Source organism: Euprymna scolopes, chromosome 23 (assembly GCF_053919585.1).
Source record: "Euprymna scolopes isolate OS-2025 chromosome 23, ASM5391958v1, whole genome shotgun sequence".
Taxonomy (NCBI): domain Eukaryota; kingdom Metazoa; phylum Mollusca; class Cephalopoda; order Sepiida; family Sepiolidae; genus Euprymna; species Euprymna scolopes.
In genome coordinates, this window is record NC_136504.1 from 113,664,640 (window position 1) to 113,691,091 (window position 26,452).

The 26,452-nt window shown below is 34.3% G+C and overlaps 1 protein-coding gene across 2 annotated transcripts in view; it reads left to right on the forward strand.

The window, feature by feature from the left end:
- The first annotated feature begins 123 nt into the window (after positions 1 to 123).
- The window catches only part of LOC145246132 (cholecystokinin receptor type A-like), a 73,626-nt gene continuing 47,297 nt past the window's right edge, over positions 124 to 26,452 (forward strand). The window contains exon 1 of one of the 2 annotated variants that reach the window (XM_080107979.1): positions 124 to 657. The gene's annotated coding sequence lies outside the window, so the exon portion shown is untranslated. The remainder of the gene's footprint in view (positions 658 to 26,452) is intronic. The other variant, XM_080107980.1, reaches the window with a different exon arrangement.

Here is a 26,452-nt window from a genome sequence, read left to right on the forward strand (position 1 = left end):
CTACTTCCCCCCCCCCACTGTTCGTACACAACTTCATATCACTCTCTCCCATCGCCGTAATTCACGTTTCTTCTTTTTATCCCCACCTCCTCCCCATCCCAGTTCACTATTTGCTGTAGTTTCACATTTAACCACCGCGGACGCTGCTTCTGAGTCAAATATTTCTCCATCAGTAGAGACTCACCCTCCCTCCATTAACATTTTAACACACACCTCATTCCCCACGCACAACCCGCCTCAGCGATTTTTCTGCCATTTATAGCCCAACCACTTATCTCTCTCTCTCTCTCTCTCTCTCTCTCTCTCTCTCTCTCTCTCTCTCTCTCTCTCTCTCTCTCTCTCTATCTATCTATCTATCTATCTATCTTCTCATCTATTACACTTGTTTTCAACTTCTTTCTCTCTATTTCTATCTCTCTCTACCGCCTCCCATCTGTCTATATCTATCTATCTATCTATCTATCTATCTATCTATCTATCTATCTCCTTTTCGTTCTCTCCAAATAAATTTCAGTCGTAAAATTCTTATTTACCCCGATGACATTTTATAAGGATAGACCGAACCATGCACTGTGACTACGCACACTGTTAGGAGACGATTTATATTTTAATGTGAGGGATCCTAGGAGACACCAGCCTGGAAAATTCAACAACAATGTAAGTCCCCATTTTTTGGTTTAATTTTCCGTCTTTCTATTTGTCTACTACTAGCTGGGTGGGGCAGTTTTACCCGAGCGTAAAGTACGCTTAAATATGATATTTTAATTCGCCCAGATCACGTATATATTATTATAGAGTCGTGATTTCAAAAGTAAAAAAAAAAAATGTATATGGGTGTCATCGGCAAGAATCGAAACCGAAACTGTAGCATTCAAGGCTAGTGACGTTACCACTGTACAAACGTGATATGCATAAGAACTGATTAAAAATTAAAAATAAACTAAGACAGACAGACAGACATATACCTTTTATATATTAGATATAAAACTCATTATCTGTCTGTCTGTCTGTCTGTCTGTCTCCATATTTTCAAATTCTATCTCTTCCGAAACTAAAAGTCGCGGAGCGGTGTTAGGGGCCTCAAATGATTGGATTTTTATGGCTCGTTCTTTTATGGATCTTTTGCTGGTTAAAATGGTTTTTAAGGAGTTAGAAAGAAATCAAAACTAAAAAAAAAAAACAAGTTATTCATTTTATACATTATTCTTAGTTTATATACGTATCACGTTAGTAGAGTGTCAATGTCATCAGATTGGAATACTACAGTTTTGCTTTCGGGTTCGATTCTAGCTGATGGCACCCAAATAATTTATTTTTTTTAATTTTGAAATCACGATTCTATAATAATATATACGAAATCTGGACAAATTAAAATATCATATTTAAGCGTATTTTACAACCGGGCAAAGCCGGGCGCCCCTCCCCCGCTAGTCTATCGATATATCGATACATATCCGTTATTTCGACCGCTACGTAAGCATTTAGTTTCTCTTTCTGTCTTGTTTGTTTATAATTCCATTTCTTATTCGTTTTTTATCATCCTCACCCCTCAGTGACACTAGTAAGAGAACTTGTTCAGGGCAGGTGCTCAAGTAAAAAAAAAACGGTGGTGCACAGGCCTATAATACATTCCTCTGAAAAGGGCACTTTTAAAATAAGAGTAAAAGAAGCAGGTGCTTGGGCACCCCTTAGCACCCCCTCTCTTCACGTCCCTGCACTAACTGATATATTACAAAAAAAAAAGTCTCTTGAATCCCAAAATAATAGCAGGAAGATGCAACACAAGGTTAAGAAAGTGGGAAAGATCAAGCCAACGCCCCAGGAGGAGTACTTTGGCCCAGCAAAAAAAAAAATGCTTGGGCAACTCTGTTGGCATTTCCCGGTAGGGCGCCTCAGGCAGTAAGCAATAAACTTATCCTGAAAGTCGGGAGGCAAGGCCTGGGAGGGTGGACCACCCCCCTAGGACTACACAGGACTTTGTTGCGTTGACCTCAGTCAACAGGGGAAAAGGTCATTTAAAAAAATGACTCATACTATGTTGGCTTTGGAAGGTAGTTAACCGAACTAGCTTAAATAATAGGAAAGCTGCTGAGACAAAACCGGACAAAATGTTTTGTTTTTACGTACAACATTCTGCGAGAACAGAAAATATTCGTAAATCTGATGGTTGACTGGGCTGGAATACTATTCGAACGATGACCGTGCAGTGCAAGTTTTCCAATAGAGAGTGGTTGGGACAGTAATTGGATATACATTAACCATATCTCTCGATAAAATTTTGAGTTTAGACAAATTGTCAAAGTTTTCGTTTTGCCAGTTTCTTTTTTTCTGACAATTATCTTTTCTAATCGATATGAGCACATCAAGTTACAATTAGTAACAGAAACAAGCTAGGATTATTGGAAATACGAGGTGACCTTCTGTCACTCTGGCTCTAGGAAACACCACCCGTTTTTATTAGCGAGCGACCATTAGTTATATCTGAACATGCTACCCCCGTGGAGTAAATAAAGGGTTCCTTTCGAAATTCCGTTCCGAGAAGCATTCCTGAGTTTAACAAGATACACCCGACGAAGATCAAATGTTACATCGGCTGAAACGTTGTGAAAATAACACTCAAGATGAGAACAGTATTCCTAAGAATTCAAATAATACGAATAACTAATCCTCATCTCTAAATTCAAAAACGTAAAAATCAGTTTTATCGTATTTTTACCTATCCGGATTTTACAAGAGCGGAAATCGCGTCAGACAGGGGGAGGTAAGTCATTCAACCAAGTAATAATGAATGCGACAAAATGCGATAAAAAATTTTTTTTTTTTTTTTTTAAATAAAATTTTCCTTGGTCATTTTTCCAAATTGTTATTTAGGATACTTACGTATATCAAAGCGTTCTTATTTGAAATGAGACTTTTATTTGTGTCCAATCTAATATATAAACGGCTATATGTTTGTCGGTCTGTCCGCTTGTCTCCATATTTTCAAACTCTATCTCCTCCGAAACAAAAAATCGCAGAGCAACACTAAAGCCCTTAAATGATTGGAGTTTTTACGGACCGTTCTTTTATGGAACTTTAGCCGGTTAAAATTGTTTTTAAAGAGATAAAAATGGATCAAAATTGAAAAAATCGTTATGCATTTTGTACATTCATGTTGGTTATTTTTTATTTTTTATTTTTAATCAGTACATATGTGTGTCACGTTGGTACAATGTTAACGTCACCAGTTTTGAATGCTATAGTTTCGATTTCAATTCTGGTTGATGGCACTCAAATACTTTTTTTTTTTTACTTTGGAAATCACGACGCTATAATAATATATACGAAATCTGGTCAAATTAGAATATCATATTAAGTGTATTTTACGTCCGGGCAAAGCTGGGTGACCACCCTCCGCTAGTAATAATCTAATTTATAAAACAAACTATGCCTGCCTTTCTGTCTTCATTTTTTAAAACTATCTCTTCTGAATCTAAAAGTCGCAGAGCGGCGCTAGAGGCCTCAAATGATTGGATTTTTTTTTTTATGGACGGTTGGTACAGTGGTAACGTCACAAGCTGTCAATGCTACAGTTTTGCTTTCGATTTCAATTTTAGCTGATGGCGCTCAAATACATTTTTTCTTTTTTTTTTTTTAAATCACGACTCCATAATAAAATATACGAAATTTTGGATAAATTAAAATATCATATTTAAGCGTATTTTACGACCGGGCAAAGCCACCCCCTCACTAATAATAATAATAATAATAATAATAATAATAATAATAATAATAATAATAATAATAAACCCATGAACTCTAAGAAACTAAAATTGGAATAAATTTTATAAATTGCTCCCCCCACCAAAAAAATAGCAACAACAATGTAATGGTAGAAATATCGGTTTATACCACACACCATAGTCGTGAAGTTACAAGAAGGATGGAAGGGAAAGCACTAACCAAACCTCTATTGGAAGGTTGCGGGGAGTATTTGGCATCTTAAGGGGGTTTATTGTCAGCAAAAATTCCATAGAAGACCAATAGTCCAATGCTAATGAGAAATGAATGGTAAACGAATGTTGCGATAACGCAATATCATTTCCAGTGGTTGTTGAAAGAAGCGGAATATTGGTAATCATAGAAGATTTGTTTTCACACATAATTCAGGAAACACCGCCGGTTATTGTCATTAAGAAATCACTGATGAGTACCTTAGTGAACTGCAATAATAATGCTTTGTGTATCTTTTCAAATTTAGTTATCCATGTGTCTATTATAATTGAAATATGAGAGCATGAAAAGTAATATGGTTAAGCTTAAACATAGAAAAGTAAAGGACTAGTTGTTAAAACGTGAAAAGAAAAGGACAAGATATTTTTTTTTACATGAGGGTCACCACTTATCAAGGCCGAAGGCCACTCAGGGATAAGGGTTATTGCGTGTACAGTAATCAATGAGATAGTATTGTAGTAATCATTAGTTTTGGGGGTTTTGATAGAGTGTCTTACTTAAGGGGGCGGTTTGTCAGGAGTTTGTTTATGTTGGACTTGAAGACGTCCAAGTTGTAGTCAGGTGGGAAACAGGCAAGCGGCAGAGAGTTCCACTGGCTTGCAGTTCTAAGAAAGAAGCTCTGCTCATGGAATCTACGTTTGGATTTAGGCACAGATAAAGAGTGGGGAAAATTGTTGACAGTAGTTTCAGCCAGACGGGTGTTTCTCGTGAAAGATTGATGAGGGAGGGGGACGAGGGATTGGAGCTCAGACGAGCAACTGCCATGGAAATAACGATAAAACAAAGACAGGCTCGCGACGTCTCTTCTGTAAAAACTATAATAAAAGAATTTGGGTTCCATCAGCAAGAATCGAAATCGAAGCATTCAAAGCTGATGACGTTACCACTGCTCTAATGTGACATGCAATATAAATCTATTAAAAATTAAAAATAAACTAAGATGAAGAATGTACAAAACGTTTAACGATTTTTTCATTTTTGATCATTTAAAAACAATTTTAATCGGTCAAAGGCCCATAAAAGAACGGCCCGTTAAAAAAAAATCCAATCATTTGAGACTCCTAGCGCCGCTCCGCGACTTTTAGTTTCGGGGGAGATAGAGTTTTAAAAGATGGAAATAGAGAGACTGACAGACAGACCGACAAACAGACATATAGCCGTTTATATATTAGATTTGGAATCAAAAACTCAGGAGGATTTGTTATACAATAAGCTTCTTTTCATTAAAATGCATATGTGTAACTTTGTTCGGGAACCAACACGTTGTAACCTCAGTCGCAAAGCAGACAAAGAATAATAAAGTTGGCTTTTTTTTTGTTGTACAACATTTATTTCCTCATTCTTTTGTTAACGTCGTTACGTCCCTTGAACGTACTCTCGAACGTCATCCACGTTTCTAACGTGATCGTGCTCTCTAACGTGCTCTTTCTCCCTTTTGTAGTCTTTATTTACCAGTGACGTTATTTCACACGCATTTGCGTACCCGTGGCCAGAATCGAGCTGGTGGATCTTTTAGAGCTACCCAGAATGGATGCCTCAGCCCAACAGGTAAAAGGCCATTGAAATGTCCTAATTGTCGTGCAGCATCAGCCGTAGAGAGGTGATGGTAGCCCAATGGTTAAGAGATGCAGTTCGTTCTACAGAAATACTTTTGCTTAGGGACGTGGTCCCTCCTGTAGGTACCCGATATCCTTCTAGAAAGAATTCTGAATAGAAAGATATCAGAGAAATGAATGCCAACAATATCATAATGAATGATGTTCAACAAACAGACAGACAGACACCAATCGCTACGGAACGACAAATGAATGATACGAGACGTTACAATTGGTGTGGGTATGCATATCTGTAAACTTAACTAGATATCGCTCCAATCGCCTTAATTCGTTTGTTCTTCTTATCCCCTTCCCCTCTTTATTTTCTTCTTCTTCTTCTTCTTCTTCTTCTTCTTCTTCTTCTTCTTCTTCTGCTCCTCTTTTTTTTCTTCTACTTCTTCTACTTTAGTTTGTACCGCCATGTTTCATAACATTGTGTGATTTTAATTTTCCAAGTACTGTCTCCGGTATCTATCTGTATCGTTTGTGTGTTCAAAATGCAGTTGTTTGCATAGTTCCCAGTGTATTGATTTTGCCCATGCAGTTGTGACTGTTTTTGTTTTCTTTTAAGTCTTATTCGTAGCATTTTCTTCTTCTTCTTCTTCTTCTTCTTCTTCTTACTAGTATCATTCTTCTCTCCACCTCTCTCTGTCTGAAACCCTTTCACTCCTCGTCCATTCTATCTACTTAACTTACAAAACATCAGACTCCCCCCCTCGATACGTCCTAGATATGACAAGAAACCAAATCCAGTTGCAAGACCCCAACGATGAGTCTGAGACCCCTCCCCTCACAGTTGTTATTATTCCAAGTGTAATTTTGATTGCTAATACCTATCATATTTCAATCTATGAATTAAATATATAATAATATTGTCTACATATGATACCAAACCACATCAGCTAGTAATGCCCAAATTCGGAAGATTTTAGGAATGTGAAGTCACGCCTTTATTACCACTATTCCCAGGTCAGGTCCACCCTGACATGGAGGAGTAGAAGGAAATGTCAGAATCTCATCTCTGTGTAAGAAAAATATATCCGAGGTATTATTTGAAACTGTATCCGAGTGTATCGGCATCTTAATTATTATCATGAGTAAGTAACATGTGTTTTTAATTTCTATTGATGGATATCTATTATTTTATCATTATAGTTGTATACTGAAATCGTCAACTTGTGATTATAGTGACACGTAATGTCAAGTATACGTGTACGATGTGTTTTAAATAATTTTCCAGGCTTTTTTTTCATATGGAAACTTTTATTGATAGTACAAATATGAAACTAGTCCTCATCGAAGTAATCTCCTCCGGTTGCAATACACTTGTTGTACCGTTCTAACTTCTGGAAAGCCCATGAAAGTCCTCTTATGTGTGCGTGTCAATGACCCTTGTCACAGTCTCTTTCCTCTCCTCAATTGTCTCATAATGACATCCTCTAAGGTTTTCCTTGAGCTTAGAGAATAACCAAAAGTTAAAAGACAAGGTCTGGACTATAAAAAAGATGAACAACTGTTTTAATGCCCATCTTGGTTAAATAGTCTGTGACAATGATGGAGCACCATTGGGACAAACTTTGCTCAAAACTTTCGCATCTTCAGTTCCTTGCGAATAATTGTGTGTACAATTCCCACCTTGACATCAAATTGTACACTTATTGTTTCTATTGACACAGGAAACATGAAATTCTTTATCGGGCAAATCAACTCTGATGTTCTGACTTCCTTACTCCTCCCAAACCTCTCATCATCCCTCACAGACTCCCTGCCTTCCTTGAATCTCTTATACAACTCAAAAACTGATGCTCGATTCACGCAAGATGCTCCAAGAGCAGACTGAAGCTTTCCATATATTTTATGGCATTTGTTTTAAGTTTAAAACAAAATTGCATTGCATATCACTCTTATAAAGTGTCCTCCTATCCAGATTGCATTTTTGAAATTCACCAGCTGTGACAATCAGGCTTTAGTAGGATATATTCCAATTTTTGTTGCAATTGTTCATTTGAAACTGAAATTATAAAAATTGGTCAGTCATCTTATAAGATGTATAGCAATAATATACTGAATTTTGAATCGATTCCTATGTTTAGATTTGCGTTAATGACGTCAGTAAATGCTATTATTTTTTAATAAAAAGTAAAAACATGATTATTTAACTTAAATAGTAAATTAGCTCAAAGGAAAAAAATTATGTTTCTACAAATATTTGTCCTGTTAAAGTATGTATTCTTTAGTTTGCTTTTATTTTACGAAAATTCGATTTCACTGTAGGGTATTTTAGGACGATGAGGGGGAGCATTTAAATATTTGGTTTTCTCTCTCTTTCACCTCTCTCACTCTCACCTCTCTCTCTCTCCCTTCCTTTCTCTCTCTCTCTCTCTCTCTCTCTCCCTTACACATAGACACACACACTCCCACCCTTCTTCTATGTGTATTTCAAGATAGCGACATGAAAAGAGGTCTCGCAGAAAAATTTAATGCTCTATCTTTCAAGATGGCGACCATTAAAGCATGCTCACAGAAAAATAAAATGCTGACATCAAAATTAAATACCAATCCTATTGAACGATGAAAAAGTAAAGGGTGGGTTACCACAAGAAGTTACAATACGAGTGTTTGTTTTGTAATTTAGAAAATTGAGGAATTTGAAAAGCAAAACACCGAACGTAATGGAATTTCTAAATGTGGAACACACTTCTAGAATATCAAGCAACATTGCGTTTTCTGCTTTTTCGTTTGTAAAGAAATAACAAAAACATTGTTTGTGCGACGGCGATTCTGCAAACAATAACTGACAAGCATCAACGTCAGGCAAGCGCGGGAAAATAGAAAATACGACGTAAGCCGTAAACGCAGAACAGCTGATATTGCATTCTTAACCGCCATATTGAAAATTTTTGAACGCAGTAGAGTATGAAAAGTTATTTGTTATTAATGTAGTCACATAAACAGTATGACAATACAGTTATTATGCAGGTTATGTTTAGTTTATATATATATATATATATATATATATATATATATATATATATATATATATATATATATATATCCCAAATCTATTTTACCCAAATAACTAATATATATATATATAAATATATATATATATAAATATATATATATATATATATATATATATATATATATATATATATATATATATATATATATATATATATATATACTAGCAAAAGTACCCGTCGTTGACTGGGTTTAAAAACAGCCTACAGAAAATGAACTCTGGTTTATTAAAGTATAATAGGTTATGAAAAGGAAGGGTTGTAAAGAGATAGCTTCGAATTTGGGAGTATCAAAACCAAAGCAAAATATGATGAAAGTAAAAATAAAATAGATAACCCCCATAATTTATTATACCATACCTGTTCATACTGAAACACTTATCACAATATTCTGTGGATCTATATTAAAAAACCTTGTTAAACGTTGTGACATATTTATATTCTATGGAGGTCAGGTGCGAACGAACGCACCATAATTTTATTATACCATATTTCTTCAAACTGAAACATAATTATCAAAGTATACTTACGCAGATAGATATGAAAAGCCTTTATTAAAGTTTGTGCCTATTTCCATTCTATGGAGGCCAGGCGCGAACGAAGACCCCACAATTTTATCATGCCATCTCTATTTAAGTTAAAACATACTTATCAAAGTATTATTATGTACATCTCTATCAAAAACACTTGTAAACATTTTTTTTTAATTTTTTAATTTTTTATTTCCATACTTTGTGGACCCGGCGCGAACGCAGACCCCACAATTTTAATGAACCACCTTTCTGCCAGATCAAACATACCCATTCCTTTGTCTCGATACTTTTTCTATCATTATATGTAATCATTTTTTAAAATAGTCAACCATATAGGAGCCTGTTCGTGATCAGACACACACACACACATTCAGCTTTATATTATATATATATATATATATACATATAAATAAATATATATATATATATATAATCTCCTCTAATAATTAATACATATAATCTCAATCAATAAATTACATAACAAAAACACATTCATTTTCAGTTACACACCTAGATTTGAATTTTTACGGACATATTTTTCCAGAAAGAATATTAACTGCGTCATATCTTTTAAAAATATATTAACCACTATATGAAGTTATTAAAAATTTCCCTCTCTTTAAGAACGCAATCCCCCCCTCTTTTTTTTTATTTCCAACATCTTTTTCCGTTTCTAGAATGAAACAACCTCGCACTTTTAACAAGAAAATTTTCAAACAGTACGTTTTTTCTTTGTTCTTTTTTTCTTGATTTCATTCATCCCGAGAAAGTCTCGAAATAAAGACGAAACATCTCGGTTTGTTCCTTTTTATTTTTCTATTTCGTCGGAATACTATTTCCATTATTCTCATATATATATATATATATATATATATATATATATATATATATATATATATATATATATATATATATATATATATATATATATACAAGTTAGAAAACCATTTCATCCACGGCATGAAAATTGTTAAACAAAATGTTTTTACTATAGGCTTTAAAAATAAAGGTACAAGATTCAATTTAATATTATTTATCTTCATAGTACACTTGTATAAATATTACAAAGTAAGGTATAAAAATTTCATTTAAATTGAATAAAAAAAATTACCTTGGATTTATTTTATGTAATGTACATTCTGTTGCACTTTTTAAAAAAATCATTGAAAATTTTATATCTATATAATTAATTGCTAGATGAAAGATAATGTTTTTAAATTGTAACAAAAGTGAAACCTTATATATAGGGTATTCGAACCTATGCGAAACTTTATATTTGGGTTTTAGCCTGTGAAAGTCGGTGCAAAATGTGAAAATTTAAATTTAATTTTGCCAGGTGAAGGTCGAACGACAGCATTACGAATATGCATACTTAGCGTGACAGAAAAAATATTATTTCAACTTTAGCATGACAGACAGATATTATTATTCTAAACTTATCATGACAGACAAACAAAATGTTATTTCAAATTCGAGCATGATAAATAAAAATACTATTTCAAACGTAGCGTGAAGGTAAAGATATTATTTCAAACAGCGTGACAGACAAACAAAATGTTATTATAAACTTGAGCATGACAAAACAAGCTATTTCAAACTGTAATGTTACAAAAATACGATTTAAAACTAAAGCGTGACAGACAAATAAAAATTGTATTTCAAGCAGTCTGAAGCATTCCATGGCATTTCCCCAAGTTTAAAAGAGAATTTTATTGTATATCGTTCTTCTAAAGTATCATCACGTCCAGATTGCATTTTTTGATATTCGCCAGCTGTGACAATCACTTTAGTAGGATGTATTCCAATTTCTACTGTAGCTGTTCATTTGAACCTGAAATCATAAAAATTGGTCAGATGTATAGCAATAACATAATAACATACTGAATTTTACAGAATCTTCGACAGTTTTAAATGCCGGTATAAAAAGTCTGGAAACTTATAGAAGGAACCTCGTACTTCAAACTTTCGCGTGGCAGACAAACAAAAGCGATATTTAACGTGATAACTAAAATGTTATTTCAAACTTAAGCATGACAGACAAAGACAAGTCTATACAATATTTAAACATTACACACAAATAATAATTATATTTCAAATGTATCCGTGGGAGACTTATGGAAATTGTATTTCAAACATCTGCGTCTCATAAATGAAAGCACAGACGATGACCCGTTTAAAGACACAATCATAACATAGACTGTATTTGTCTCTAAAATAACTAAAAACAATATGGCTGCTTATCTAGACAGATGACGATGCAACTACCTCAACCACCGAGTGTGGTATTAAAAAAAACAACAGATTATTTAGAATTGTATAGGAATGCGTTCAAGGAAATACAATCTGTGTAGAGCAGCTGGCGTAACTCGATATTTTGATATGGGTCTTCGGTCATCGTGTGAAACATTTCGACTATGGATATTTAACTGTGTATGTGTTGGCTTAGAAATAAATCCTACCATTGCCAGCATCGTTATAGCTAATCTCGCCGTCATCACTAGCAACGAATATAACAGCCTTTGTTTCTAGTCATTAAATCATTGTGTATGAATCAAATTAAGCTGTTTTTTGGCATTGGTTTCCCCGTTGTAAAGACATCGGGCACTCACAAGAGGGATCGGGTGAAGGTTACCAACATCCTAAGCGAAAGTAACTTTTGTGCAAGGAACTGGATTAAAACTTGGCACACCCAGGTTGTCCGTCCGTGTCATTAAACACTTAGACGCAGTCACCTCCATACCATTGAAGGCTAAATATATAGTTAAAATTTTAAAGAGTGATGCACATGATATATATATATATATGTGTATATACTAGCAAAAGTACCCGTCGTTGACTGGGTTCAAAAACAGCCTACAGAAAATGGACTCTGATTTATGAAAGTATGATAGGTTATGAAAAGGAAGGGTTGTAAAGAGATAGCTTCGAATTTGGGAGTATCAAAACCAAAGCAAAATGTGACGAAAGTAAAAATAAAATAGATAAACCCCATAACTTATTATGCCATACCTATTCCCACTGAACCACGTATCACAATATTCTGTGAATCTATATTAAAAAACCTTGCTAAATTTTGTGACATATTCCCATTCTATGGAGGTCAGGCGCGAACGAACACCCCATAATTTTATTATACAATATTTCTTCAAACTGAATCATAATTACCAAAGTACACTTACACAGATAGATATGAAAAGTCTTTATTAAAGTTTGTGCCTATTTCCATTCTATGGAGACCAGGCGCGAACGCAGATCCCACAATTTTATTATATCATCCCTATTTAAGTTAAAACATACTTATCAAAGTATTATTATGTACATCTATATCAAAAACACTTGTAAACCTTTTTTTAATTTTTAATTTTTTATTTCCATACTTTGTGGACCAGGCGTGAACGCAGACCCCGCAATTTTGATGAACCACCGTTCTGCTTGCTCAAACATACCCATTCCTGTGTCTCGATACATCTTCTATCATTATATGTAATCAATTTTTTTTAAATAGTTAACCATATAGGAGCCTATTCGTGACCACATACACACACACATACACACACACATACACACACACACACGCACACATTCAGCTTTATATATATATATATATATATATATATATATATATATATATATATATATATATATATATATATATATATGACGTGTTGGAACGATTAATCGAAATCGGGAATTGGAAAAATCGCAGTTTTATGGGGATATCAGCATCGGTATCGAAATCGGTATCGGAATCGAAAAAATTTGAGCCTATTTTCCAATGCCAAAACCGATTCGTTAAATTATCTTTTTTGTTTGATTTTTGTTTAAGAAACATCATCCACTGCTAGTAGTAATAATAAAATAATAAATATTTATTGATTTAAATTTCCAGTAAAACTAAAATCTATAGATCACCCCCTCACAAGCGTGTTTTTACGTTTGAGAAAATATATGCATATTTAAGATGTGTTTTTTACAGTAATCAGGAAAAAATAACACTTTTATAGGTAAATAATTAGAGATTTATAAAGAATCGGAATCGGAATCGGTAATTGTGTCAGAATCGGAATTTACTACGGAATCAGTAATTGTATCGGAATCGAGAAAAAATATCGTCCCATCGCTAATATATATGTGTGTGTGTGTGTGTGTGTGTGTGTGTGTGTGTGTGTGTGTGTGTGTGTGTGTGTGTGTGTGTGTGTGTGTGTGTGTGTGTTATTTTTTATTACCGTTTTATCTGTTTGGTTACATATGTTTCGGATGTTGGACAATGTTTACGATACAACAGCTTCGTCAGACCTTACAGACATTTCTGTAAGGTCTGACGAAGCTGTTTGATCGTAAACATGGTCCAACATCCGAAACATATGTAATCAAAGAGATAAAACGGTAATAAATTATAAAACACATATCTGCCTTGCAATAGTATTCAGGTTTTTACTAATTACCAGTTTTACCATATATATATATATATATATATATATATATATATATATATATATATATATTATTTTTAGATCTGTATAGCTAGGTTTCCTTCCTCTTATCTATTTGCCTTTCTGGTACCTAAGGTACTTAAGCTTTTATGTATTTTTATTTTCATAACATTTATATGTTAACGTGTTTCAGAAATAGATCTTATAATGATGTTGTTGTTATTATTATTATTATTATTATTATTATTATTATTATTATTAAATTTAACTATAAATATTTCTAGCATGGGTGCCCGGCGTTGCCCGCATGTTTGAAGGTATGTGTTGAGCAAAAAAAAAATAATGTGGTAGTAGGACGGCATGCTGGAACCCATACGGGGAAGAAGAAAAAGAACGGGGGAAAAACGGGACGTCTTTGCTGTTACGACCACCGTCAAACCAGAAGTGACGTAGGTTTAAATTAAGGCTAGACAATCGAAAAAAGGGGATGATTTTCGAAAATATCGGTGAAAAAAGCGACCCCTACTGTAGAAAAGTGCCCAGGTGAAGAAATTAATGTTTTCAGCCATTTTTTTTCGGTATTTTTCATCTGAAGGGTCTAGCTTCAAAACGAAACTGATCTTGTGAAAATCCTTCGCCTCTGTCGAAAGTTTTGGGCAGACATGCAAACATACATACATACTTATATATTGGTAGCTCAAATTTTCGACCCAAACTGATTATAGTGCCCTATCTCTGAATACCCTTTATGTAAAAGTTCAAATGTTTAGACCAGAAATTGTCTGAGTAATTTGTAGAGACCACATAGGTCAATTTTGTTTTAACTTTGACCCCTATTAACATTGACCCCTTAACATTTATTGTTTGGGGCTCAAATAAAGTTATTAAGTTAGATCCATGTCCAGGGAACCGATATCTAAAATTTCAATTGTTTATACCCGAAATTAAATTATCAGAGGAGTTTGGTAGAGTTCTCAAAGGTCAAATCGTTGAATTTTGACCCCTTAACAGCAAAAATTCTGGCCGAAAACGGATTACAAAGATTTTTCCCAATCTCGATGCCCTGTATATCAAATTTAGAGTCTGTAGTCTGAAATTTGAGAGAGTTATTGTGTAGGGAAATGTACACAGACAGACACACACACACTTTCACTTTTATAGATATATAGATTAATATTTCATTTTTTTATATTCGTGTATTTTTTATTGGAGAAATGTTATTATCCACTGGAGAGCCGTGCATATTACAGCTGTCCCGTTTTTAAATCTCTGAAACAACTATATGGTAAGAGCTGATGATCCCCTTTTATTATTTAAGAATTTTAGTAAAGGTTATCTTCTCTCTGTCTCTCTGTCTCTGTCTCTGTCTGTCTCTCTCTCTCTCTCTCTCTCTCTCTCTCTCTCTCTCTCTCTCTCTCTCTCTCTCCATCCTTATATAGTTGAATTCTATTTCAATAATTGTAGACTTTTTAGAGGTCGGCTTATGCAAGTGCTAAGTCGGAGATAGATTAAATTTAGTTTGTTTTATTTTCGAGAATGAATTCTTTATTTTTATTTTGACATTTTTTTACTCAAATCTTCTTTAGAATATATATATATATATATATATATATATATATATATATATATATAAAGCTGAATGTGTGTGTGTGTGTGTGTGTGTGTGTGTGTGTGTGTGTGTGTGTGTGTGGTTACGAATAGGCTCCTATATGGTTGACTATTTTAAAAAACTGATCATCTATAATGATAGAAGATGTATCGAGACACAGGAATGGGCATGTTTGATTCCGCAGAACGGTGGTCCATTAAAATTGTGGGGGTCTGCCTTCGCGCATGATCCACAAAGTATAGAAATAAAAAATTAAAAAATTAAAAAAAAGACGTTTACAAGTGTTTTTAACATAGATGTACATAAGAATACTTTGATAAGTATGTTTTACCTTAAATAGGGATGGTATAATAAAATTGTGGGGTCTGCGTTCGCGCCTGGCCTCCATAGAATGGAAATATGTCACAAAGTTTAACAAGGTTTTGAATATAGATCCACAGAATATTGTGATAAGTGTTTAAGTGTGAACAGGTATGGTATAATAAATTATGGATTCATCTATTTTATTTTTACTTTCATCATATTTTGCTTTGGTTTTGATACCCCCAAATTCGAAGCTATCTCTTTACAACCCTTCCTTTTCATAACCTATCATACTTTCATAAATCAGAGTCCATTTTCTGTAGGCTTTTTTGAACCCAGTCAACGACGGGTACTTTTGCTAGAATGTATATATATATATATATATATATATATATATATATATATATATATATATATAGAGAGAGAGAGAGAGAGAGAGAGAGAGAGAGAGAGAGAATAAATCGTTTAATGCAGAAAACATAGTACATGGTGGTTGAGAACATAAATAGGTCATCATCATCATCATTTTATATGAATGCAAATATTTTATTGTTGGCATTGGTTTACCCGATATTTTTCTAGTCAGAATTATTTCTAGAAAGACATTAGACATTTACAAGAGGCATCACGTAAAAGTTGCCAAAATCCTAAGTGAAATTGTTTCTGTGTAAAGAACTGGATTTGAACTTGCCACTCCTAGGTTGCCAGTTCGTGTCGTTAACCACTTAGCAATTGTCACGTACCTTGTTTCGTGTAAATATTTTCGCAAATTAATGAAAAACACAATGCATGAAATAAAGTTACGATTTTCTTTTTTACTTAATTGACTTTTTTATATCCGGTATTTCTTTCCGCTGTAAGCACAGGATGGACCACTTGAAGGTCACCAACATCTTAACTGAAAAAGCAACAACATTTGAACACAAATTATTTGGCCTTTTGGCTCGGTGAAAAATGGGTACTTATCCAGTTTTAAACAACATCTCCAGCAACTTGACGTCGGTATCTGTCGACAAATTACGTAACCAGCCGAAAGATGCCAAAGCAAAGATTGCTAGACAGTTAATTTAAAACGCGGTTTTCCTAATGTTAAGAATGGCTCTCTATTTAGAAAGTCATTCTTAACATGATGAAATGGGGGAATTCATTTTGACATTTTCGGTTAATTTTTTTTCTTCTTTGATTTGATGAATTTCACGCTTTTATTGAGATTTGTAATTTTCTGACAGCTGATTGGATAGTCGCTTCAGTATCTTTCGACTGCTAACGTATCTTTGCCGGGGATTGGGTCATAAAAGCAAAAGTAAGCCAAGGAAATTATTTAGGTCATAATAATAGTAATACTAGTAATAATAATAATAATAATAATAATAATAATAATAATAATCCTTTTCAGGAAGCTGGATATTGCCCACATTAAAACCCGACCTTGTGTCTAACTTCGCCCTTGTGGATAAGCAAAGAAAATAGGAATCAAAATCGACCCAGGTACGTTGGTTCGCCAGCCCTCGCCAGTATCCACTTCCCTATTTTCAACTACCAATTATCTTTGCGATTTATCACGAGTTCTTATTGTATATCAACCATTTGAGAAGTATTGAATATAGAAACAAATATATATATCTATAATATAAAGCTGAACGTCTGTGTGTGTGCGTGTGCGTGTGCGTGTGCGTGTGTGTGTGTGTGTGTGTGTGTGTGTGTTGTCACGGATAGGCTCCTATATGGTTGACTATTTTAAAAAATGATTACATATAATGATAGAAGATGTATCGATGATCAGGAATGGGTATGTTTGATCAGGCAGAACAGTGGTTCATAAAAATTGTGGCGTTTGCGTTCGCGACTGGTCCACAAAGTATGGAAATAAAAAATGTAAAAAAAAAAACGTTTACAAGTGTTTTTGATATAGATGTACATAAGAATACTTTGATAAGTATGTTTCAACTTAAATAGGGATGGTATAATAAATTTTGGGGTCTGCGATCGCGCCTGTACTCCATGGAAATATGGCACAAACTTTAACAAAGTCTTTTCATATCTATTTGCGTAAGTATACTTTGATAATTATGTTTCATGTTGAAGAAATATGGTATAATAAAATTATTGAGTGTTCGTTCGCGTCTGACCTCCATAGAATGGAAATATGTCACAAAGTTTAACAAGGTTTTTTAAAAGGGGTGAAGGTCCACAATAACACCTTAACTTTAATTCTAATTCACGTTAGCTTTATTTTTTTTAGTTGAATCATATTGTGTCGAATAAATTCACCTCATAAATTCACGTTCTTATTAAAGTGAAAGCCAAAAAAAAAAGTCGAAACTTTAGACAATTATCGACACAAATTTTGCATAACTCTGTTTTTTGCCTTCTCCACTTGCACGTGGCACTCTTTCGAAAATAGATGAATAGATAAATAATAAACAATAAGAACGTTACTTGTTATCGTGTCAAAAGAAGGAAAATATTCTTCTCACGTGATTACGTGTCTTTTTAAAAACATTTACATAACCTTTTTATTTTATTTATATATCTGTTTAAGCTTTTTTTGTCAGTTTACTAGAAGGAATTCAGTTGATTACAACCCTTTCTGCGTGTTCTTTACATTACAATGGTACAACCCTGAATCCGACGGCGTAATACTACACCGTTCAATACTGTAAAGCTGAAACGAAGCTGTTCTGCTTGAAAAGGGCGCCATTTTCTTCTTATTAATATTTATATCGATTCTTTGCTTTAAAAAAACTAAAGTAATTACGTGTTTATTTTTTTAATATCCCATTTTGCTGTTTCGGATTATTTTACTAAAGTAAGTAAAGCTTCATTATTTTTCAAAACTGTTTTTGTGTCTTTGTTTTTCGGTATTTCCTCGATATTATTTAGTAGGAGTGTTTAGGAGAAAAGCCAGCAAATGACTACTCGAAAAAATAAATATATAAGAAATAAATGTTACCATAGTCAATAAAAGTTCAGTTCATGTTTTTTTTTTGTTTTGAAATAGTTTTTAATGCTCTTTACTTGAAATAATTTTAGCGAACCGAAATTAAAACGGAATTTGAGGCGATAAGTACTTAAATGAATTTTTATATAAACTACACATGTCATAATCGAATATTTCTCAAGCATGAAATAACGGAAAACATTAAAATATGTATATAAATATTTCTTACGTTGACGGAACTCTCTTAAATTGTTAACACAGAATGCTCAGGTGTCCCTCCTTCAAATTGAAAACGGGGCTCTCGATTTCAAAGTCGCTGCCATTTGGATTTTTTTAACCGGTTCGTGAATTAAAAAAAAAAAATTTTTTTTACAAACTACTTAAAATACAAACCAATGAACTTTTCTACCATAAAAGTAACTCTTTTTGACTATGGTAACATTTATTTCTTGTATATTTATATTATTATATATATAACATTTTCTCTTTGAGAGGAAACATCATTTTGTTGGTCACTCTTGGCTACGAATGGAAACAAAGTTGATATAAACAATATATTTTCGCGAAAATTATCTTTACTTTCAGCATATTTTGCTTAGGGTAAAATTTTTGAGTATCAAAACCTATCTCTTTACAACCCCCTCCTTTTCATAACCTATCATATTTTCATCAAACACAGTCCATTTTCTGTAGGCTGCTTTTGAACCCAGTCAACGACGGGTACTTCTGCTAGTATATATATATATATATATATATATATATATATATATATATATATATATATATATATATATATATACACGTTTCAATCTAAACGATTAATTAAGATGCTATTTTAATAATAGGTGAGTGTGTGGGGTGCAGTATTTGTTTACTATTACATTGTTAGATGAAAGTACAGAATAGTTAAAAAGCTTCCTTTCACATAATAAGAATAGTTTTCTAAATAATAACGTTATATTATTTCAGCGTGATCTCTAAACTGCACAATTATTATCTTGAATAATATATTTTAAACATTGGCGGGATTCATTCATTTCATTAATTAATAGTCTGCTTGGACTTTTTTCTTAAACCAGTTGCCACTTTTATTCACCCTTTCTCTAACTCTATAGAATGCAATATTTTGCCTATCACATCTAAGTTTAACCTTAAGCTGATGCTTGTATAAAATCTGATCCTAATAAGAAAAAGGGACATTATTCTATTGAAAGAGCAAGAAACGTCATTTGTTTCATCCTAAGTGAATCACTCAGTATTTTTTTACTATAAGACTACATAATACTTATTACTTTAATATTCGTGGTGAGTTTGTTTGTTGGTTGCTTGCTTTTGCTTTACGGCATATCAACCCTTTTCAGATTATTTAATGCCGAATCCAGAGATTTTGTAGAAAAATATTTTAATATAATATATTTGTTTTCTTCAAGTCGGTTTCTATTTAGACCATAGTTGGGACCCTTACAGGTACTACCACTCCGGGTCAGAGTGGACCTGGGAGCAATGGCAATTAAAGGGTGGCTCCACACTCCCCAAAGCCCGCAAGCTGGGGCCTCACCATCGGATATAGTTTAAGGTCATATCCAGGACCCATGGTAAGTTTGTCTTGTTTGCATTAATATAAACATCCATTTTGACCCCATTGACAGAGACCACTGGACAAACGAATCAAACAAGCTGGAACAAAGGAAGCAGAGAATAGATTAGACAATTCTGAAGAACGTATGGCATAATAGTATTCATAGTAAAGCCACCATTTAGCTATGCATCGAGTATTGTGTTACATATAGGTTGATGCATCTGCCACTCGTCTCTTCGTTCTCAAACAAGGTCCAAAAAAGATTCTCCAATCTAACAGGCCCCCGCACTATCAACCAAACTCCAACCTCTGTCACATCGCCGAAATGTTTCATCACTGTGCCTGATTTACAATTACTTTAATGGAAAGTGCTCTGACAAAATCGAAGCACAAGGTCGCTGGAAAGATGGTGGGATCCTTCTAACGCTCCAGAAGATATCTCACTACTGATGCAATTCTCCATCTATATAAAAGCCAAGTATGTCAAAGGATGGAATACTACTGCCATATCTGGGCAGGAGCTGCTAAAAACAGCCTATCCTACCTTGACATAGTACAAAATAGACTTCGTGGCTTAGTGGAGGATGCCCTTTTCTCTTCCCTGCAACCTCTCTCCCACAGAAGAGACGTTGCAAGCCTATCTTTGTTTTATCGTTATTTCCATGGCAGTTGCTCATCTGAACTCCAATCTCTGGAACCCCCCCTCGTCAATCTTTTACGAAAAACACTCGTCTAGCTGAATCCACTATGCCTAAATTAAAACGTAGATTCCATGAACAAAGCTCCTTTCTAGAACTGCACGCCTGTGAATGTCTGTTCCGTCTGCCTGCTTCTCACCTGACTACAACCTGGATGTCTTCAAGTCCAACGTAAACAAATTCCTGGTTAACCGCCCCCTTAAGTAGACACTTTATTAAATCTCCACACTAACGTACTGTACTTACAATAACCCTTATCCCCGAGTGGCTTCCGGGCCTTGATAAGTGGTGACCACCTTGTAAAAAAAAAGAATAACCCGACAAACAGCAAAATTCTTCGTCTACATTTCAGATGCAGTAAAGCCTTCTACTCTAATAGTTTCTTCCTTCAGACTGTTAGATTTTGTAATTCCTTCCCGGTTTCCTGCTTCCCTGACTATACTGACATGCAGATGTGCAAATATAAGGTGAACGGACATTTCGATGCTCAACTCCCTACATAGTGACCCTGTATATTTGATCCCAAATATTCGCCTTCGAGTGGCACTGTGTCTTGTTTAGGGGGAAAGTAAAGGAAATATTGATTTCAAATTAGTGACGTCTTACGCATAATCGCATTGACACACCAGTTCTCGTCAGATCACCAAAGTTAAGCAACGTTGAGCCTGGCCAGTACCAGATGGGTAACCATTTGGAAATAGCAGGTGCTATATGTGCTCTCCGTTTACCTCAGCATTATTTCCCCTCCATCTTGGGTCTCTCCTTGCCACTGGACCCAAGCAGTGCCGATTCAGGAGAGACGTGGTTGGAGATTGCACAACCCTTGCCTTACAATCACACGCGCAGCTACTCTTACAGGGATGTCCATTGTCTCTTGAGACTGAACAGAGGCATCGAGTGGCGCCATCTATATTTTAGATTATAGATTTATTAGGATGTGTTTTTGTGAATTATTGATATCAATTTCATTTCTGTTGTATCTTATTTCAGTTTTTATAAACTGTCCATATACAATTCTTAAATAGTATTACATTCAACGTATAATACGCAGAGTATATTATACATTGTGGAATTTCACTTCCCAGTCGGATAACTTTCCCAGAAAAGACTCATCGACACTTGACAACCTTTACTGTTTGTTGTACATTAAACTACACCAAGAAATAAAGTAATAAAAAGACCAACTTAAATAATGAATGCTATATTAATTTCAATAAAGACCTCCGAAATACGGCCGGTCTGTTTTATCGTCATCCCTTATTGTGACCTGGTGACATTCAACAGGTCTGGCTAATAAGGACTATAATTAGGGCGAATGACATTATAGCCATCGCCATTACGAGCGTGACTACAGCCTCGCCTGCTACCACTTAAGGCTTCACAAAATGGCTGGCAGCTCGAAACATTCCGACGCTGCTATTGGGGGCATAAATCATCTCCGAGTGCGAGAATTGGGGCAATCTGAAGTCACGAAACATAAATTAAGCTCTATTAATATCCCAAATTTGATAACAAATCCACAGATGATGATGTCTAAATAGTATGAAAACACACACACACACACACACACATATACACACGCGCGCACGCACACACACACACACACACACACACACACACACACACACACACACTAGACATGTTGGTCCGTTAGAAACAGGAAATAATTATAGCTCGTTGACAGAATGAGAGCTTTATGCCAACCTGGTAGCTGAAGTCCGTTTTTGCTAATCCTTACAAGTTCCTATTAATCCGTAAATATGCATTGAACAGATACCATAACACTTAGTTCGCAGCACCTTATCTTAACGAAGATACATCTATTAACTTCAGCGAGATTGGCTTAGTATTTTCCGAGAAAAGGTGAGGGAAAATGTAGTATTGTGGTGATCGATCGCTATTAATTCCTAACTATACATCGAAAAGATACGATAATGCTTAGTTCGCTGGGCAGTGTCATAACAAAGGTCAATACAGAATTTCAACCATATCGTCCCGGTAGTTTTCGATAAAAAGTGAAACGAACAGACGGACAGACTAAGAGAAATATATCTATTATTAAGACACTTTGCCTACGTCTGTGTGTGTGAATTCGTTCCTTATGGGCTCCGAAACTGCTGGGCCGATTTTTTTTTAATTTCACATAAATGTACTTTATGTGTCTGCCAATGTTGTTGGATAGGTTTTCTATTGGAATGCCTTCGATAACTATCGATAATCCATAATCGAAAAAATCCGACCGCCTAACATCACAAGTGCATTTCAAAAGTTTTATTACCGCACAAGCAGAAAGGCCCGTCAATCAACAGTAAATTTTTGGATATGACAGTGATGAGTTTAAAATGAATGTTTCTTCTTAGAGTACAATTGATCTACGATACTTGACTTTTGCATTTTAAAGTAAAATTCCAGCCATTATCACCGCACAAGCAGAAAGCCCCGGCGTGTAAAATCAACCATAGATTCTTTGATATAACGGAGGCGCATTCGAAATGAATGTTTCTCTTTAGAGCACAATTTAACCATGATATTTGACTTTTGCATTTTAAACTTTAATTCAAGCTATTATCTAAAAATAATTTTATAAAGTTAGCAGTAGGTTCTCTACAGTGCAATGTAGACTACATTGTGTTGCGGACTTAGTCACTACGAGAATGCATTTGGGTCCCCATCTAGAGGAAGCAATCAATCGGTTTGGTTGCAAAACGGACGATTTAACTGATAATAAAAATTTGAGAAATTAAAACATTCGTGGGTCATCATTCAACTCCGGACACCGTCGGGTCTCCATGCTAGTATATATATATATATATATATATATATATATATATATATATATATATATATATATATATATATATATATATATATCAAGGGTGTGAGTTCCATTACAGAAACGTTGATTTCATTTGAATAAAATGAAATACACATCAAGTGTGCTTGAAAGCCAAATCACAACGTAATATTAGGAAAATAAACAATTGACGTTAATCTTGCGTTGTCAACGTTTCAAAATACAACCGCTGCGATACAACGCGCGGCTCTTTACAAGCAGACATTTCTTTCTCCAACTTTACAACATGGCAAGAAAGAAGAAGAGAAAACAAAAGAAAGAAAACAACATACTGAGGATGGAGTTTGTCTCCGAAATATATTTATATTATAAATTCCAAACAAGTAAAATATTTGTTTATTTTCTTATATTACGTTGTTATTTGGCTTTCGGGCGAACTTGATGCGTATTTTATTATATATATATATATATATATATATATATATATATATATATATATATATATATATATATATAAGTACTATAATAATTTTTTATGCCTACATAATATATATATATGTATATATATACACGTATATATACATATATATACATGCACATATATATATATATATTTTTATACATATATTCCCCCCTAGTTTTTCATCTCCGATTCATTGTTCCCCCCCCCCCTTTTGTTTTTAAAACGTAATTAAGCTCGATTTTAGCTCTGTTGAGCGAGCTTCGAAACCGGTTAGCTGACACATTCATTTTTATTTTTTAATTTCACAATCTAAAATAAATAATGTTTTCGAACAAGTTTAAATTTAGTCTTTACATAGCCATAATAAAATTTTGTATCCCGCAAAAAATATTTATATATATATATATATATATATATATATATATATATATATATATATATATATATATATATTTACATAGGGGTCACCAATTATCAAGGCCCGAAGGCCACTCAGGGATAAGGGTTATTGCGTGTACAGTAATTAATTAGATAGTATTGTAGTAATCATTAGTATTGGGGGCTTTGATAGAGTGTCTTACTTAAGGGGGCGGTTTGTCAGGAGTTTGTTTATGTTGGACTTGAAGACGTCCAAGTTGTAGCCAGGTGGGAAACAGGCAAGCGGCAGAGAGTTCTACTGGCGTGCAGTTCTAAGAAAGAAGCTTTGCTCGTGGAATCTACGTTTGGATTTAGGCACAGATAAAGAATGGGGAAAATTATTTACAGCCAGACGGGTGTTTCTCGTGAAAGATTGGCGAGGGGGGGAGTGAGGGATTGGAGCTCAGACGAGCACCTGCCATGGAAATAAGGATAAAACAAAGACAGGCTCGCAACGTCTCTTCTGTGTTGCATCCTCCACTAAACCACGAATTGTGTGTGTGTGTGTGTGTGTGTGTGTGTGTGTGTGTGTGTGTGTGTGTGTGTGTGTGTGTGTGTGTGTGTGTCGGTGTGTGCGTGAAAAGTTTCTACCAAATTCCTCTCTGAGTATTGGCTCTACAGAGTTTAAATTTGATGTAAAGAGTATTTGGACTTGTAGCATACTATCGATTTGGTTTTATAGTTGGCAAAAATTGCTACTAAGGTTCAAAATTCAAAACAAAATAGTTGACCTTGACGAAGTAAGTCGAATAAAACATTACTCCTGCTGTTACTTTTACGGCCTAAAGTCGTTTCGTTTTGAACATTTTGTATCTATCTATCGGTAACTGAGACAGTAACAACGCTGAAGAGATAAATAACGACTAAGGCTGGAGCGCTAAAAGTTATGGTTTCGATTCCAGCGCATGGTACAGAAATCGTATTTTTTAATAACTTTTAGAATCATTTCTATATATTGAACAATAATCAATAGAGAATTGGCCCTATAATAATAAATGTTAAAATCTGCCTAAATTAAAATATAATATTCATGCGTATTCTATGACCGGACAACGTTGGACAGCCTGTTAGTATATATATTTATATAATTATAAAGCTCAAATCGTTTTGCTTGCTTGGGCGTTTAAATCGTCCATCCGCTTTGTGACTTCCGGTTTAAACAAGGCCGATAGCCATCAGTCGCGTGCTCTCGTGTAATGAATGAATGAGTGAATGTAGGATTGACATGAAATTCTTAAAGATAAACTAAAATGACCGAAAAATGGGCTGAAATGACTTAAATAAATAAAAAGTAAATGACTTAGAATGACTTTAATGAACTTAAGGATGAATTGAATGACCTTAAGAATGACTTAAATGCTTAGAAAATAACTGGAATACTTCAAAAACAACTTGAATGATCTGGAGAATGACTTGAATGGCTTTGAGACTGACTGGTTGTAAAGTGGGTGATCATTTTACATTAAATTAATACAGGAAAGTGATTCCCCAGTTTATATCACAAAGATTATTTGATTTAGGGAATTTGAAACGTTATATCAGCTATGTGGCCAAGGAAAAGTTACAAACATATGTACAGCATGTAGTAAGAACAGATACTACACTTTGAGATATTAAATCTTTTATTCATGTTAAAAATACAATCAAAATCAACAATGAACAAAAAACTTAGGCACATGGCCAACTCAAAAGGGGGGGGGGTCGTTAGTCATCCTTGTCACTCCAGAACCAAACAAGATCAAAAGTTTCTCCCAGCTAGTATCTTTCACCATAATACCGCATTCACCCTTTCATACTGGGGGACATCCTACTTAACTCCTAATTTTTAAAACATTTTTTATTGACGTGTAAAAACAAAAAAAGATAATAAAAATGACACAATAATTCATTTGTGTCGAGGGCGGGGGGAAAAAGATACTATACTTTGATCTTCGCCAAAAGGCTAAGAAAAACTTAAAAAGCTAAGAACAGCATCTATTAAAAACAGACCTTTGATCTTAACCAAAAAGGCCAAGCACAAAAGTGTTACGGACAGACCGACCGACAGACCGACCGACCGACCGACGGAGTG